General features: G+C 39.3%; 1 long non-coding RNA gene across 1 annotated transcript; it reads right to left on the bottom strand.

Moving 5' to 3' along the window:
• Nucleotides 1-17,283: 17,283 nt before the first annotated feature.
• On the bottom strand, nucleotides 17,284-18,696 carry LOC142181460 (uncharacterized). Its single transcript, XR_012710105.1, has 2 exons — nucleotides 18,449-18,696; nucleotides 17,284-17,550 (listed from the first exon to the last, which is right to left on the bottom strand). It is a non-coding gene; the product is annotated as an uncharacterized LOC142181460 (long non-coding RNA).
• Between the last annotated feature and the right edge of the window lie 1,071 nt (nucleotides 18,697-19,767).

Genomic DNA, 19,767 nt, shown 5'->3' with positions numbered 1-19,767 from the left:
GAGGTAAAACACTATAAAATACGATAATATAATTAAATACTAACAGTATGAAGTAACACATGGTAATAAGAATAACAAAAAATACAATGGAGAGAAAATTACAGATAAGAATGTAACTCCACACAGAGATAGCAATCGGGGATCTCCCAAGATACCGTCCTGTAGTCCCCAAATGTAAATATCCAGTGGATCTCCCGAGTGGTGCACGGGGATCTACCGAAATCCCGATCCGTAGTCCCAAATGTAAATACCTAGTACTGGGGAAATCTACCGGGTGCAGTCCCGTATTTCGAATATAAATATGCTGGGGGATCTACTGGAATATCAATCCGTAATCCCAACTAAACAGGCAAGGGGGATCTATCGGGATACCGCCCGTAGTCCCAAAGTAAACACACAACAGCAACACGAAGAGTATTCAATTAAATCCAATATCATACCAAGGTAAATCATGTATTTCTAACCTAACATGTTGCATAGAATTCAGATAAAGCAGTTTGAGCAAGTAAAGCAATTAAGTCAATTAGACATGCTTCCCTAAGCTAAAAGTAGGGTTATATTACAAGTAGTATAAATAGGGAAGGAAACACAGCTATAGTTACTTAATGAAAACACGATTTTCAATATTAGCACATGTACGCACTCGTCACCTCACGTACAAGGCATTTCATATATCAACAGTACAAAAGCCTCGAACTGGCTCAAAAATCAATCTGAAACCACGCTCTCGCCGCGACTACTCGACTCTAAATGGCCCAAATCTATTTAAACCAATTGCATAATGTAAATATAACTTCAAGTAACTAATTACACTAATTAATTCAAAGCTAACATGCGAAATTAAGAAAATTGCCCAAAAAGTCCCTCAGGCCCACGTCTCGGAATTGGGTAAAAGTTACGGATTATGAACCCCCATTCATTCACGAGACTAACCATACCAAAATTATCCAAATCTGATGTCAAGTTCCCAATCAAAACTCAAAAAATAGGTCTTAGAACTTTTCCAAGTTTTCCCCACTTTCTCACCCCAATCCGAAATTAGATGATGAATTTACATTTAGATTAATGTGTTATAAGCAAAAAGGAGTTAGGAATCATTACCCAATTAATATCTCTGAAAATCCTTCAAAATCTAGCTCCAATCCGAGCTCCCAAACTCTAGTTTTGATAAAAAAGGCTAAACCCTCGATTTTGAAATTTTATAATCTGCCCAGGTAATTCTTTCTTTGCGAATGCAGAAGGCCTATCACGTTCGCAAAGCACAACTTCGCTTGGCCCAGAATTCCTTCACCGCGAACTCGATGACCCTGTCGCAAATGTAGTAGCAACTTTCTCCATCCTACGCGACTGCGGGCCTCTTCACGAACGCGTAGGTATATGACCTTACAGCTTCGCGAAGCGTTAAGCTTCCACCAGCCTCAGCTCCTCTTCGCAAACGCGAGACCCCACTCACGAACGCGAAGAAGGAAACCAGAACTGGAGACCTGCTGCATTTTCTGCAATTCTCTAAGTCCAAAAATGACCCGTTGAGCATACAAAATACATCTGAGGCTCCCAGGACCTCAACCAAACATGCCAACAAAACCTAAAACGTCATTCAAACCTTTTCCAGCCTTCAGAATGCTCAAAATAACATCAAAACACCAAATTAATATCGGATTCAAGCCTAAGTACTCCATAAACTCCCAAATTCCACTTTCGATCAAAACGTCTATCAAACCTCGTCCGAATGACCGGAAATTTTGCAAGCACGTCACATTTAACACTATAGAGCTACTCCAACTTCCGGAATGCCATTCTGATCCCGATATCAAAATCTCACTATCGAATCGGAAACTTCAAAAATTCAACTTTCGGCATTTCAAGCCTAAATAAGCTACGGACCTCCAAAGCACAATCCAAACACGCCCCAAAGCCCTAAATCACCCAACGGAGCTAACGGAACCAACATAATTCCATTATGAGGCCGTCTTCACATTGCTCCGTCTACGGTCCAAATTCTAAAGATTAAGCTCTCTTTTAGGGACTAAGTGTCCCAAAACACTCCGAAACTCAAAACAAATCATCCCGGCAAATCAAAATAGTAGAAACAATCACGGAGAAAGCAGTTAATGGGGGATCGGGACGTTAATTCTTAAAATCACCAGCCGGGTCATTACATCCTCCCCCTCTTAAAACATTCGTTCGTCTTCGAACGGGCATAGAGACATACCTGAAGTGGTGAAAAGATGAGGAAAATGACTGTGCATATCCTGCTCGATCCCCCAGGTTGCCTCCTCGACCGACTGACCTTACCACTAAACCTTTACTGATGCAATGTTCTTTTACCTCAGCTTCCGAACTTGCCTGTCCAATATTGCCACTGGCTCCTCAACATAAGATAGATCCTTGTCCAACTGAACTAAACTGAAATCCAACACGTGCGACATATCAGTAGGAAACATCAAATATCTCCAAATATCAGTAGGAATCAAATATCAGTAGGAATCCAGAGCATCAAAACATGAAATACCGGATGAACTCCTGCCAAGCTGGGAGGTAAAGGAAGCTCATAAGCAACCTCCCCAACACGTCTCAATATCTCCAAAGGACCAATAAACCTCGGACTCAACTTCCCTTCCAAAATTTCATAATGCCCTTCATAGGCGAAACCCGAAGAAGAACCCGCTCTCCAACCATATAGGAAACATCACGAACCTTCCGGTCCGCGTAACTCTTCTGTCTGGACTGGGCTGCAAGGAGTCTATCCTGAATCACCTTAACCTTATCCAAAGCATCCTGAACCAAGTCCGTGTCCATTAACCTAGACTCACCCGGCTCAAACCAACCCACCGGGGATCTACACCGCCTACTATACAAGGCCTCATACGGTGCCATCTGAATGCTGGACTGATAGATGTTGTTGTAGGCAAACTCCGCCAGTGGCAAGAACTGATACTAAAAACCTCTAAACTCCATCACACATGCACGAAGCATATCCTCAAGAATCTGAATATTGTGCTTGTACTGTCTGTCCGTTTGGGGGTGAAATGCTGTGCTGAACTCCACCCGAGTACCTAACTCGTGTTGTACGGTCCTCCTGAACTGTGATGTGAACTGAGTACCTATATCTGAAATGATGGAAATTGGAATACCATGCAGACGAACAACCTCCCGGATATAAATCTCCGCCAATTGCTCCGAAGAATAGGTAGTAAACATAAAGATGAAGTGCGTGGACTTGGTCACCCAATCCACAATCACCCAAATGGAATCGAACTTTCTCAAAGTCCGTGGGAGCCCAACTAAGAAGTCCATGGTGATCCACTCCCACTTCCACTCTGGAATCTCTATCTATTGAAGCAACCCACCTGGTCTCTGGTGCTCATACTTCACATGCTGACAATTGAGGCACCGAGCCACAAACCCAAGTATATATTTCTTCATCGGCCTCCACCAATAGTACTGCCTCAGATCTTGGTACATCTTCGCGGTACTCGGATGAATGGAATACCACAAACTATGGGCCTCCTCTATAATAAATTCCTGAAGCCCATCAAAATTGGGTACACTTACCCTACCCTGCATCCTCAATATCCCATCATCACTAATAGTCACTTATCTGGCATCACCGTGCAGAACCTTGTCCTTGAGGACGAGCAAATGAGGGTCATCATACTGACGCTCCCTTATAGATCAAATAAGGAAGACCGAGAGACCATGCAAGCTAGAACCCGACTAGGCTCCGAAAGATCCAATCTCATGAACTAGCTGGATAAGGCCTGAACATCCATCGCTATGGGCCTCTCCGCTTCCGGTAAATAAGCCAAACTCCCCAAGCTCTCCACCGGATGACTCAAAGCATTGGCCACCACATTGACCTTGCCCGGGTGATATAAGATGGTGATATCACAGTCCTTCAGCAGCTCTAACCACCTCATCTGGCCCAAATTAAGGTCCTTCTGCTTGAACAAATGCTGCAAACTCTGGTGATCAGTATAAATCTCATAAGGCACACCGTACAAATAATGACGACAGATCTTCAATGCATCGACAATAGCAGCTAACTCGAGATCATGGACATGATAATTCTTCTAATGTACCTTCAACTGGCTGGACGCATAAGCAATTACCCTACCATCCTGCATCAATAATACTCCAAAGACAATCCTCGAGGCATCACAATAAACAATAAAAGACCCCGAACCTATAGGCAATATCAAAACTGGGGCTGTAGTCAAAGTTGTCTTGAGCTTCTGGAAGCTCACCTCACACTCTTTTGTCCACTTGAACGGAGTACCCTTCTGGGTCAGCCTGGTCATAAGTGCTGCAATCGATGAACCTCTCAACAAATCGACGGTTATAACCCGCCAAGATAAGAAAACTACGGATCTCTATAGCTGAGGATGGTCTGGGCCAACTCTATACTGCTTCAATTTTCTTCGGATCCACCTGCATAGCCTCACTCGATACCACATGGACCAAGAATGCCACGGAATCCAACCAAAACCCATATTCGGAGAACTTTGCATATAACTTCTTTTCCCTCAAAGTCTAAAGCACTATCCTCAGGTGCTGCTCATGATCCTCCCGACTCCAGGAGTATACCAGAATATCATCAATAAAGAAAATGACAAACGATTCAAGATATGATCGGCTCCCGAATCTTCAACTGATGGTAACCTGAACGCAAGTCAATCTTTAAAAACACTCGTGCACCCTGTAATTGGTCAAACAAATCATCAATACAAGGCAAAGGATACCAGTTCTTCATTGTAACTTTGTTCAACTAGCGATAATCAATGCACGTAAGCATAGAACCATCCTTTTTCTTCACAAACAAGATAGGAGCACCCCAAGGTGATACACTAGGCCGAATAAAACCCTTATCAAGCAATTCCTATAAATGTTCCTTCAACTCCTTCAACTCAGGAGGGGCCACACGATACGAAGGAATAGAAATGGGCTGAGTGCCCAGCAATAGATCAATGCCAAAATCAATATCTCTGTCAGGTGGCATACCCGCAAGATTAGCTAGGAACACATCAGGGAAGTCCCATACTACTGGGATTGAATCAACTGTAGGGGTATCAACACTAACATCTCTCACAAAGGCCAGATACGCATCACACCCCTTCTCAATCATTCGTTAAGCTTTGAGAAAAGAAATAACTCTACTATAAGTGTGATCTAAAGTACCCTCCACTCTACTCGGGGTATACCTGGCATAGCCAATGTAACGATTTTGGTGTGACAATCAAGAATATCATAATGGGGTGACAACCAGTCCATGCCCAAGATAATATCAAAATCTACCATGCTGAGCAATAATAAATCGGCTCTGGTCTCAAAACCACTAAGAGCAACCAAACATGATCGATAAATGCCATCCATAATAAGAGAATCCCCCATAGGAGTAGAAACCTAAATAGAGGAACTGAAAGAATCCCAAGATATGCCCAAATGTGGGGCAATACTTGTGATGCATCTACATGACAAAACAGGACAATACTTGTGATGACAGAATTAGAGGTGACAGCGGAAGGGCATAATATCTGGCTTGGACTCCCCCTCTAGGGCAACCTCTACCTCCTCGACCTCCACCTCTAGCTAGTTGAGCAAGTGGGGTAGAGACTAGTGCTGGAACCATAGACTAGGAACTCTACGGGGAACGATGTGGCTGAGAAGTCTGTGGAGGTGCACCCCTCCTAAGTCTGGGGCAATCCCTCACCATGTGGCGTGTGTCACCATAATTAAAACAAGCTCTAGGAGGATGTGGTGGCTGTGACTGGCTTGGGCCAGGTCTGCTGGACTGACCAGTGAAAGCACCCCGTGCAGGAGGCACATTAGATACTAGAGGTGCATAATAAGGCTCCTGAGGTTTAGGAGGAGCTAGAATACCACTGGCTGAAGAGCTGAATGAATGGGGAGACTCATATAATCCCTACCATGACAAACAGTAGCTGGAGCACGGGCACCAGAATAATGGCCCGACTCTCGAGACTTCTTGGCCTCCCTCTCCTCTCTATCCCGAGAATTCAAACCCTCCACTCTCCTAGCAATGCTCACCACCCACTGATAAGAAATATCCACCTCCAATTCACGAGCCATGCTAGGCCTGATGCTGGGAATGAGTCCCTCAATAAACCGTCGAACCCTCTCACGAACAGTAGCCACCAAAGCTGGTGCATGCCTAGCCAAGTCAGTGAAACGAACAACATACTTCGAAACAGTAATAGTGCCCTGGCACAAATTCTTAAACTCTACACGCCATACGTCCTTGAGGCTCTAAGGAACAAACTCTCTCACGAACATATCTGAAAATTGAGTCCAAGTAAGGGATGATGCCTCAGCTGGAGTGTCCAACTCAAAAGTACGCCACCACTTGTAGGCGGCTCCTCGAAGCTGGAAGACAGTGAAAGAAACCTCACTCTATCTTGATATACCCATAATCCGGAGGATACGGTAGCACTCCTCCAGAAATCCCAGGGCATCCGCTGATGCTAAACCGCTGAATAAAAGAGGCTTATACTTATTGAACCTCTCAAGCCTCCGTTGCTCATCCTCTGAAACTGCTGCCTTGTCCTCGGGCTTATCTACAACTGTAGTAGAACCTGTATAACTTCTAGGATCTGATCAACCTAGACTCACTACTCAGGAGTGTGGGCGACGGGAGTCTGTAACCTTACCCTTTCCTTTTGCAATCCTTTTCTTCTTACTTTCAGCCAGAGCCTTTTGTAGATCACTCTCACACTGTTTCACCCTGCTTCTTGTGGCTCTTCCCTTGGGCAAGGAAGTTTCAGTAGTTGTTGGGGAGGAAGCCTTTCTTTTCTTAGAGGGTTTAAGGGAACTGGGGGCTTTTGATGTGGGAGTTATCCTTTTCTTTGGATCGTAACTTGCCCCTACCTTTTTCAAAAGGTCTGCTAAGGTCTCTTCAGTTGATGAACCAGGTTCATCTCCCTGTGCACTTAAATGAACTAACCCTTCAGCAACTTCACCAGAACCACTTCCCCATAACTTTTTGGCACTTTCTTCAATATTTTCCTGTACAACCCCATAAATAGTAGGTACAGACAAATCAACATTGGGTGATTGATCAACCACTCCTTTCCCTTTTCCCCTCTCGTCACCACATCCACCCTCTCTCTCTTTTTAGATTTATTTTTACCTTCACTCCTTCTTAATTTAGGTAATTCCACATCCCTGATAGGCCCAACCAAAATAAACCTATTTTCTAAATTCTCAATTAAAGAATAACTTACCTTAGAAGGGGATTCTTGAGCCTTCTCAGAGTCAGAAGACCAGGTCCATCTCCGTCACTAGCAGATTTGTACGACTCAGAATCAGAGTTAGAATCAGAGTCTTGAGCCTGACTTGCCTTTAATTGCTCATTCAATTTCTTTGAGAGAGCAACAGATGCCACCATTTTGCGAGCAATCATTTTCACTCTTCTTATCCTGGGTTTGGGAGTCATGCTAGGTGGAGGAGAGGTAGATGAATCAGAGGGAGTGGGCTGTGGAAGAGTTCCAGGATTGTCTTGTGGGTTTGTACTTATAGCTGATTTCTTGAGAGAATTGGTGAGTTAGAACTTTGGAGAAGAAAGCAATTGAGAGTGAAGAAGGGTTTTTGACGGTTTAGAATTATGAAGATGGCAGGAGGTAATAATGCATATTTAAAGAGAAATACTCATTTAATGAATAATGACACCTTTTAGCAGTAGTCAATTAGAGGTCTAATCAACCTGAAATTTTAGGTTTGAATAAACGGTTAAGCTTCCCTAGATTTTAGGCAATTTTTGTGGTTTAGAGTTCTTATGCGGACGAAACTGGTTCAAAAACAAACGGAAAGAATTTTCTAAGGAGTTGAACAAGTTTAGGACTTCTGCTCTTGATTTAAATATTTATATTTCTAATTATGCAGAGTATAGAAAACATACCTTAGCATTAAGATGAACCAATACTGATGAACTAGGTTATTCATTTAGAATTCTCTTGACCATGCCTCAATTTACCACAATAGAGGAAATTTTGTAAGAGATCAGTGAGTCATATTAACACATGTCACAGGAGTATACTAATTATAGTATGAAGTTGAGTAAAAACTATTCTAGATATTTACACTAGTTCATATTTCCTAGCCAATTTTTTTTTTCAATTTTTTTTTTCATTGTGCATTCTGAGCTGGTCCTATTAGGTGATCTTAATCATCCCAAATACCAACCTATTCCATTCAAAGTTTTCTCTACTCAGTTATTTAGTAAGATGCCAGCAATTTATTTATCAGTAGCACATAATTCTATGGTGATCAATCCTTTCTCATAGTTATCTCTTAAGAAGTGATGTCTAACATCTATGTGCTTAGTCATTTTATGATGAACATGGTTCTTTGTCATACTTATAGCACTAGTGTTATCATAGAAGATAGGAATGCAACCAACTTCAATGCCAAAATCTATTAGCTACTATTTGATCCATAGCAATTGAGCATAACAAGAGGCAGCAACAACATATTCAGGCTCAGCAGTGGATAAGGCCACTAAATTCTATTTTTTTGTGACCCATGACACAAGACATGAACCAAGAAAATGAGCCATACCTGAGGTGATATTCCTATCCACAAGGAAACCTACATAGTCAGTATCTGTATACCCTACTAGATTGAAATTACTACCTTTAGGGTACCAAAGATAGATCAGTAGTGCCTTTCAAATATCTCAGTATCATCTTGACATCAGTCAAGTGAGATTCCTTTGGATTTGCCTGAAAACGAGCATAAAGCCCTACACTGAAAACTAGGTCAGGTCTGCTGGCAGTAAGATACAAAAGTGAGCCAATCATACCCCTATACAACTTTTGATCAACAAATGAACCAGGTTCATCTATGTCTAATTTAGTAGAAATTGCAATGGGAGTGTCTATTTCCTTTGATTCATCTATTTTAAACTTTTTAATCAACTCTTTTGCATATTTCTACTGATGGATCATGGTTCTATTTGGGTTTTATTTGATTTGTAAGCCTAAGAAAAGGTTACGCTCACCCATCATACTCATTTCAAACTCACTCCCCATTAATTTGGCAAAATCCTAACTTAGTTTGTCAGTGGTTGCCCCAAAAATTATGTCATCAACATATATTTGTACCACAAGAAGATCCTTATCATTTTCCCTCAGGAAAGAGTACTGTCAATTTACCTCTTTTGTAGCTATGTTCAAGCAGGAATTTGGACAATCAGTCATACCATGCTCTAGGAGCCTGCTTGAGTCCATAAAGAGCCTTGTCTAATTTGTACACATGTTCTGGACACTCCTTGCTCTCAAACCCTAGAAGTTGTTTAACAAACACTCATTCTTTTAGGTAGCCATTTAGGAAGACACTTTTGGCATCCATCTGATGAAGAGTGAATTCCATGTGTGCTACAAAGGCTATGAGGAGTCTTATTGCCTCCAGTCTTGCAACTGGGGTAAAGGTCTCATCATAATTTATACCCTCCTCTTGGCTATAATCTTGGACCACCAGTCTTGCCTTGTTTCTTGTAACTGTTCCATCTTCAGCAAGCTTGTTTCTGAAGACCCATTTAGTGCCAATTACTGATCTGTGCTTGGGTCTTGGAACTAGATGCCAAACCTGACTTCTCTCAAACTGATTGAGTTCATCTTGCATTGCATTTACCCAATCTGCATCCTGCAAAGCCTCAACAACATTTTTAGGTTCAATAAGAGATAGGAAAGCATAAAAAGCACACATATTCTTTAATTGTGATCTAGTTTTAACTCTAGAGGTTGGATTAATGATTATATTCGCAATAGGATGAGAACTTTGATACTTGTAAGGTTTCACAACCAACTGATTTCTGCTTGATGTTTCTCTTCCTTTAGGGGATTGGTTTCAGTTTATCTTTGTTCAGTTCCCCCTGTCAGGTTGCCCTTGATGGAAGAACCTGTTCTATCACTTGTTCCTTCTTTTGGTGCAACTTTAGCTTGAGCTGAGACTTCACTCAAGTCTTTTACCTGCCCAATAGCTTCATCTTCATATTCCGGTCTCTCAGAAAGAATGTTAGTTTCATCAAAAACTACATGTACACTTTCTTCTACACACAATGTTCTTTTATTGAACACTTTATAAGCTTTTCTACGTGAAGAATATCCCAAGAATACTCCCTCAACACTTCTGGGATCAAACTTACATAGGGAGTCCTTTCCATTATTATGCACAAAGCACTTGCATCCAAATGTCCTAAGATGGGATATATTTGGTTTTCTCCCTTTAAGTAACTCATAGGGAGTCTTCTCTACAAGAGGTCTAGTCATGCATCTATTAATGATCTAATATGCAGTATTTACGGCCTCTGCCAAGAAGCTATGGGGTAGTTTACTATAAAAAAGCATAGTCCTAGCCATATCTTCAAGAGTCCTATTCTTTCTTTCAACTACATTTTGTTGAGGAGTCCTAGGGGCATAGAAATTATGATCTATACCATGCTCATCACAAAATTAAACAAACTTAGCATTTTCAAATTCAGTTCTATGATCAGACCTGATTGATGCAAGTTGATTACCTAGTTGTTTCTGAGTTTTTCTAACAAAGGTAGTAAACATGTCATATTCTTCATCCTTAGATGTTAAAAATAGTATCCAGGTAAACCTAGAGTAATCATCAACAAGTACCATCACATATTCTTACCACCTCTGCTGAAAGTTCTCATTGGACCACAGAGATCCATAAGAATTAGTTCCATTGTCCTGGTTGTGCTTACCATTTTCTTGCTTTTAAAGGATGATCTTACCTGCTTCCCCTTGCACAGGCCTCACAAACTTTGTCTTCCTTGAACTTGATGTTAGGTAACCCTATCACCAGGTCCTTGGAGACTAATTTGTTGAGTTGATTCAGACTTGCATGACCATGTCTTTTGTGCCATAGGATGGGATCATTGTCCAACACACTTAGGCAAGTGAGTTTATTTTCTAAAAGAGTGGACAAATCTACAATGTAAATATTGTTAACTCTTTTTTCCTGCAAAACAATCTTGTCAATGGTAAGATTAATCATAAATCATTTGGTAGAGGTAAATGCTACAATGTTACCTCTGTCACACAGTTGTGATATACTGATTAGGCTATATTTCAAGCCATCTATCAAGTAGACATTCTCAATGGAATGCGAGTCTGTCTTACCTACATTTCCAACCCCAATAATCTCACCTTTCTTCCTATTTCCAAAAGAGACATTACATCCTTTTAAGTCCTCAAGTGAAAGGAACTGGTTCTTGCTTCTAGTCATATATTTTGAGCAGCCACTATCCATGTACCATATTTGGCTACTTTCCTTCACTTGGACCTGCAAAAAGAAATCAGGGATTAGTCTTAGGAACCCAAACTAGTTTGGGTCCCTTTCTATAGGCAAAGGGGTAAATTAAATTCCTTTTAGCCCACCCAGGCAGCCTATTTTTATCTTGAACAAAGGTTTTGTTCTTTTGACTGGCCTTTTCTTTTGCATTATTCATTTTTTTAATGTCCAGTCTTGCCACAATATGTGCAGATTTTGTTTCCAGGAAGAGTGATGTACTTGCTTTTGGGGTCCAACATAGGTGCTTGGGTCCCATAGGCAAGTCCTCTCTTATTGCAACTGTGATTTTCTTGTAGCCAGGATAGTGCATCAAAAGCCTTATTCCATTTGCAAATTCTGTCTAGTTCATGCTTTACCTTACCTAGGTCTTATTTTAAGACTCTTATCTACTCATCCTTTTTGTACAACTCATCCTTCATTTTTCCTAGGTTTTCTTCTAAATGTGTGTGATCAACTTTCTTCTTACCTGTTCCTAATTTCAGTTTTAAATTTTCAGACCTAAGTTCTAAGACACTGGTGTGGAGTTCAACAACCTGGTTCTTCAACTCAATATTTTTACTGTCACTCTCATTAGCCCTAGATTCTAGATTTTTGCACTTGGCTTTTAAGATCACACACTCCCTAGACAGCTGTTCCTTCTCATTGTTAATTATCTCAGACTCTTCGATGAGGTCTAGCAATAATTCAAATAACCTTTCTTTCGACAGAAATTTAATCTTGTCTTTAAGATGAATCACACTTATCTCTTGTTCATCATCTGATTCTCCGATGTCATAAGTTCTTGTTCCTCTACAGCTTCATCTTCTGAATCCTTATATGATGTTTCTCCCCAAGAAGAAACCACAGCCTTTGTTGATCCTTTAATCCTTTTGGGTTGAACCTGTTCCTTCTTCCCGTTCTTTCATTCAACCCTTTTCTTCTTCCATTCAATTTCCCACTAAGGAGAGTTCTTGATCATGTGATCAGTTTTGCCACATTTGTAGCACCCCTTGTTGGTCTGTTTCTCATGAGCCCTTGGTTGGTTGAAGGTTGTACCTCTTGAAGAACCCTTTCCTCTCATTAGGTAATTTTTGAAATCCCTTGTGATCATGGCCATTTCATCATCCTCCAGATCTGCACCTTTAGCTATTCTGAGAGCCAGGCTCCTTTCCTTCTTGGGTGCATCCATTTTCATGGTTTGCCTTCTACGTTCATAGGTATTGAGATTTCCAATCAGTTCATCCAACTTGAGAGTAGCAATGTTCTTTGATTCCTGAATAGCAGTGATTTTGCTTTCCAAAGTTACTGGTAAGACCCTTGTTAAGATTTTCTCAACCTTGTCTTCTTCAAGGATAATTCTCCCAAGAGATTTAAGTTCATTTGTTAGTGTTGTGAACCTTGTGTACATCTCTTGGATAGTTTCTCCTTCCTTCATAGTGAAATTCTCATATTGAGAATATAGTTGTGTTCCTTTTGATCTCTTTACTTGAGGAGTTCCTTCATGAGCCACTTGTAAAGTGTCCCATGTCTCCTTAGCAGTGGTACAACTTTGAATCCGGCTGTACTCGTCTGGACCCAGTCCACACAGAAGCCATTTCTTGGCCTTGGTATTCTTTTTCCATTTCTTCAAGTCTTCAGCAGTGCAGTTAGCTCTTGTCTTTGGCACATCCACTCCTTCAACATTCTTCTTTGTAGTAGCTAGGGGACCATTAGTGACTATATCCCAGAGTTCATAGTCTTCTCCTATGATGTGATCTCTCATCCTGTTTTCCACCAAGAATAGTACTAACCATTAAAGAGTGGTCCTAGCAGTGGATTGCCCTTCCCAATTTTCAGGTGGTGCACTCATCTTGATCTTTTCCTAAGGTGTTAACCTCTTCAAGGATAACCCGCTCTGATACCAATTGATGTTTTATACGTTAATACCACACAAGGGGGGGGGGTGATTTGTATGGAACCAAATTTTCGCTTAACTTGACTATATAAGGACCTGATTCTTCTATGTGTTCCAACTACTACTGTTCGCGGAATAATAAGTAAAGAAAATAAAGAACATAGAGATTTTTACGTGGAAATCACCTGGCTCAAAAGGTAAAAAAACCACGACCTACTAATTAGTTGGATTTTCCCAAACTTCCATTAAAATCACTGAGCTAAAAACTACATTTACAAAAAGTCTTTTGTAAACCTAGGATTAACTATAATCCCGGTGTAGAATACAACCTTAACTGTGGAAACAACTTCAAGTTAACTCTAACTTGAACACTCTAGGTACCTAATACAATTGCTTCTATAAAGCTGAAAGATACAATGTAAAATAACCTAATACAATTGAACTGGAATAAAAGATAGATACTTGTAACTGGTTCTTCTATCTTGTTCAAGTAGCTTCAGGATTGCACGCTTGAATCACACATAAATTGCTTGCAAAAGCGCCTTGTTGTTTTGTTCTCAATTTAAGTTTAACTTCTGCTTATGTGCATCACCTGTAAAAGAGAACAACACTGATATTTAATGTGTTTGTAATTAGAGATTGACTGGGATTCAGATGCTACTCTTCTATCATTGAAGAGTTCTAGTTGATCTCATACTCTAACACTATCTTCTTCCTAAACTGTGTTCTCTTCGTGTAAGGAGTCTTTATCTCCTTATCCAATATGCAACCTTTTCGATCAAATCAGGATATATTACTTCTGATAAGTTAGATTTATCTCCTTCACGTGTTTCTCACATGTTTGGGTTGATCATGATTGTGCTTCACAAGATGGACCTGGTCCATGCCTGAGTTCTTTTGTCAGTCTTTAAAACTTTACATGTACTTGGGCCAACAACCCTACTGATTATAGCTGAAAAGTAAGGTAAAACAATATAGAATACGACAATATAATTAAATACTAACAGTATGAAGTAACACAGGATAGTAAGAATAACAACAAATACAATGGAGAGAAAATTACAAATAAGAACGTAACTCCATATAGAGATAGCAACTGGGGATCTCCCTGGATACCATCATGTAGTCCCCAAATGTAAATATCCAGTAGATCTCCCGGGTGTCATCCCGTATTCCAACTCATAGTGCGCGAGGATCTACCAGAATCCCTATCCGTAGTCCCAAATGTAAATACCCAGTACTGGGGGAATCTACTGGGTGCAGTCCCGTAATTCAAATATAAATGTCCAAGGGGATCTACCGGAATATCAATCTGTAGTCCCAACTAAACAGACAAGGGGGATCTACCGGGATATCGCCCGTAGTCCCAAAGTAAACACACAACAGCAATACGAAGAGTATTCAATTAAATCCAATTTCATACCAAGGTAAAATAGGTATTTCTAACCTAACATGCTGCATAGAATTCAAATAAAGCAGTTTGAGCAAGTAAAGCAATTAAGTCAATTAGATATGCTTCCCTAAGTTAACAGTAGGCTTAAATTACAAGTAGTATAAACAAGGAAGGAAACACAGTTATAGTTAGTTAATGAAAACAGGATTTTCAACAATTAGCATATGTACGGACTCATCACCTCACTTACAAGGCATTTCATATATCAACAGAAGGGACAGACAACCAGTTTGGCCAAGATTCTTTTGAGGCAAAAGCACTTTTTTTGTTAAAAGTGCTTTTTTCTTAAATTAAGGTATTTGGCCAAGCTTTTTGAAAGGAAAAAAGTACTTTTGGGGAGAAGAAGAAAAAAGTAGCTTCTCTCCAAAATCATTTTTTTGAAAAGCATTTTTGAGAAAAATACACTTAGAAGAAGTTTTCTAAAGCTTGACCAAACAATAATTGCTGCTCTGAAGTGCTTTTAAAATTAATTATCAAACCCAAACTGCTTCTCACCAAAAGTATTTTTGAGAAAAGCACTTTTGAGAAAAAGCACTTCTCAAAATAAGTTGATTTTTGCAGCTTGGCCAAACGGGCTATGAGCCACGTCTCTCTATATATATATATATATATATATATATATATATATATATATATATATATATATATATATATATATATATACACACACACGTACCAATATCAAAAGCAGCTTTCGATCAAGTGGAGCATGCCAACTCTCGCTGATCAGTGGATCCTAAGAAGTGGGACCGTCAACTAGCCTACCTGCACCTGCGGGCATGAAATGCAGGCCCCGTGAAATAGGGTGTCAGAACGAAAAATGTACTAAGTACGTAAGGCATGAAAATTAGTACGTAAAAGACATAGATGAAACATGGAATAAGGACACACATCTTTAAATCTAAATAACTTGTAACTTCTGAAACGTTTATAATGTCATGCATGTGCGTATAAATTCATGCCATGCATAGGTATGAGTGTACATAATATCATCAAGCCATTGAGGGCATCCCATCATATAATCTCGGCCACTGTGGGCAATATCATCAACATATACCAGCTTATCAGGTGGTAATGCATATATAACGTCGTAACCTTTTCCCATGTCCCATATACATATATTTACATATATACGCGTATATAACGCCATATGTTCATGGGTCAATGCACATGTATAAATGAGTGAAATTCATGAAAAATACGTAATAATCTCGATATTCCTTCCGGATAAACTTTTTCAACTGTGTATTATTCTAAGACCCATGAACAAAAGATAATAATAATTCTCATGGGGAATCAAGAATATAGACACCCCTACTATTTCTATGAATAAAGTAATTATAGAAACTATGTATTTGGTTGTTTCTTTAGTATAATTTAGACCATACCAAAAGAAAGAAAGGAGGGCCTTAACATACCTGTTCCTAGAACTATTTGAACGAATCTGCTTCAATGAAATTTACACTGGAATTCCTTGAAATTGGAACGAACTTGGCTTGGTTTCTGAAATTTTGGACGAATTTGTTTCCTGTTCAATGTTCTTGGTTTCAAAACCAAGAACAAATTTGTGGTTAAGAGGTTGGACGAATTTATGTGATTCAATTCTCTTGGTTTCAATGCCAAAGTAATGAAAATGAAGCCAAAGAAGCTAAAGCCAGATTCTGCTCTAGCGTTTTTGGTTTTGAAACCAAAGACAAAATGGATATGATCTAAATTTCAACTTGTTCCAACATTTTTTTGGTTTTAAATCTTAAAAGGAAAATGTTTCTTGATTTATTTTAAGATTTGAAAGAGTTTCTTTGATTCATTTGAATCTTAGCAGATAAAGATTCTTGGTTAGTCATCATTCCGATAAGTGACATCTTGTATAAGTGACTTCTTAGTCACATTTTTGACTTGGTGGCTTTTTGCCACGTGTGGGGGGTTAATTTACTAATTTGTATCCACTTATTAGTTAACTGGGTAATGTTCTATTACCCGGTAATTAATTAATTACCCGCATAATTTAAAAATTACCACAAATTCTATCTACTTTTAAAATACTTTATATATTATACTACCTTGGTCATATGGTACCTTACATGGTACTAGTTCATAATTATCGGGTATTATCGCTCGACCCATATTTTATTCTAAATTTGCCAATTTTAATGAAACTCGTTTCCTTTAATCTGTGTATCCCTTTATTCTTTATAACACTTATTTATCGCTTGCTATAAATATCATAAGTACATTACATCAAGATGATCTCATCCCCGAGTCTACGTCGGTTAACTGAAAACGAAATCTTAACGTACAAAAATCACGAGATGTAACATCCTTCCCCCCTTAGAAACATTCATCCTCGAATTTTCAACTCTCTGTGATCCATATAACTTTGGCAGGGTCGCCTTTGTAATAACACTACTACCAACTCTCCCTGTAGAAGCTTAATAATCCAACGCCACACCGGATCATAATTATGAATAACGACAATGGCCTCACATGGCCAACGATAAAAAACCAACATAAGAATTTATACGCGTACCTTATTGTCACGACCCAAACCGATGGGCCGCGATGGGAACACGGTACCTTACTCAACCGAGTACCAACATAACGTATCTTCTTAATACATCATCATATACACGTGACATACATGCCTAATAGGGCAACATGATCTTTTATAAACTCAAAACATAGGCCGACAAGGCCGTACAATCTTTCACATACACGACATATGTCTACAAGCCTTTAAGAATACATATATATCATAATGGTCGGGATAGAGTCCCGCCATACCAAACAATACACGTCTAAATCATACTAACCAAACAAGCAACTCCGAAGCAAATGGAGCGCACCAACATCTTTCGCTGAGTTGATAGCCTACTTGGAGGGCTCTCGACCTGTCTATCGGGACCTGCGGGCATGAAACGCAGCGTCCCCAGGCAAAAGGGACGTCAGTACAAATAATGTATTGAGTATGTAAGGCATATAAATAAGTACATAAGAGACATGGAAGAAATATAGAGTACATGACTCATCCTGTAAGTCTGAATAACTTTGTAAATCATAAATTACTTTTAGCGTCATGCATATGCGTATGAATGTCATGTCGTGCATAGGTACATATTTCATAACATCATCAGCCTCTGAGGGCATCCCATCATATCATATCAGCCACTGTGGGCAAAATCATCATCGTATACCAGCTGATCAGGTGGTGGTGCGTATATAACGCCATAACCTTTCCCATATCCCATATACATATATATATATACATACATATATACGCGTATATAACGCCGTTTGAATACATACATATATATGCGTATATAACTCCATTTGAATACATACCTATATATGCGTATATAACGCCGTTTGAATCATATTTCAGCCACTGTGGGCAACATCATCATCATATACCAGCAGATCAGGTGGTGGTGCGTATATAACGCCATAACCTTTTCCCATATCTCATATAAATATATTTACATATATATGCGTATATAACGCCATCTGGTCATGGGTCAATGCAAGTGGATGCAATGCATGAAATGTACGTCAATAAAATCATTCAGAATGTCATAAGACCATTTTGCCCCTTGAGCAATATCATAATGTAACATCCTTTCAACTTTCGTATTTTTCTGAGACCCATGAACAGATGATAAAATATTATGACACCTGGAAATTAAAGAACATAGATATTTCTATTACTCTTATGAGTAGAGTTACTTTTGGAATTTGTGCATTTGCACGTTTCGTTCATATCGTATGGATCATGCCAAAAGAAAGAAGGGATAGCCTTAACATACCTGTTCCCGGAATTATTTGAACGAATCTGCTTTTACAAAATATGGACGAAATTCTCGAGATACAGAAACGAAATTGATAGTTCTTTGAAATTGTAATATTGGCTAAAAATTGAATTTGATAAACAAAAATAAACTTTCACGTTTTTGGTTCTTTAAAACCAAAGAATGCAAGTGTTGTTTGATTGTTTGACGAAGGAAAATGTTTCTGCCTAACGTGTTTTGCTTCTAATCCAAAGGCTGCATTTTTGGACTTTAAAGCCTTTACAAGGCACTCTTTCTAATGATAAGATTTGCAGAGTTAAGTTATGACCACATTTAGCCACTTGGAAAATTGACTACTTAGTCATATTCCAAATCTTGTGGCTTCTTGCCACGTGGGGTGGGGGTTAGTTTAATAAAAAAATTTATCCACTTATTAGTTAACTGGGTAATGTCTCGTTACCCGGTAATTAATCAATTACCCGCATAATTTAAAATTTACCACAAATTACTTAAAATTCTATTTATTTTTAAAATACTTCATATACACTTTACATATTATACTACCGTGGTCATATGGTACCTTGCATGGTACTAGTTTATAATTATCGGGTATTAACGCTTGACACGTATTTTATCCCAAATAGACAACCTTCAACGAAACTCATTTTCTTTAATTCGTGTACCCTTTCCTTCATGGCACTTAGTTATTGCTTGTTATAAATCGCATAAATATGCTAACCTCCAGATAATCTCATCCCCGAGCCTACATCAATTAACTGAAGAGGAAATTTTAACGTAGGAAAAATGTGAGATGTAACATAATTCCCCCCTTTGGAACATTCGTCCTCGAATGTTGACTGATGCGCTTATCGTTCTCATATCCCATAGCTCTTGCAAATACTTTAGTAGTCCTTTTGCCATGTAGGCAACTATTCTGTGAATAAGTCCAAAGGCCAGGACATTTCCCCCTCCCCTAGGCCTCTTTCTCACACCATGACTTGTGAGTGTTGCCACCTTCTGTCATGCAGTTTGTACGATTTTGACCTTGTAAGTGTTCCTATACGACTCTTCTTTCTTTTTTTTCCCAATCTCTAGGCCTCACTTTGTAAACATATACCAATCTTGATAGGACGTCCCTCTAGGCATCTATGGTTATATTGAATTTCTTTGCTCGAGTACTTTGTTGAACTTACGAATATTGTTATGCCTTATTTCATAGATCCATTTATCAATTCGCATAACTTTACTGTCATAACTTTTACTTTAATTTATTGTTGTTGAGGTCTGCTACCAAATCCCATCGTACTCTCATTGTTTATCCTATATGTATAAATCTA

This window comes from Nicotiana tabacum, chromosome 6 (assembly GCF_000715075.1).
Source record: "Nicotiana tabacum cultivar K326 chromosome 6, ASM71507v2, whole genome shotgun sequence".
NCBI lineage: Eukaryota > Viridiplantae > Streptophyta > Magnoliopsida > Solanales > Solanaceae > Nicotiana > Nicotiana tabacum.
This window is presented reverse-complemented; position numbering and strand designations above follow the sequence as displayed.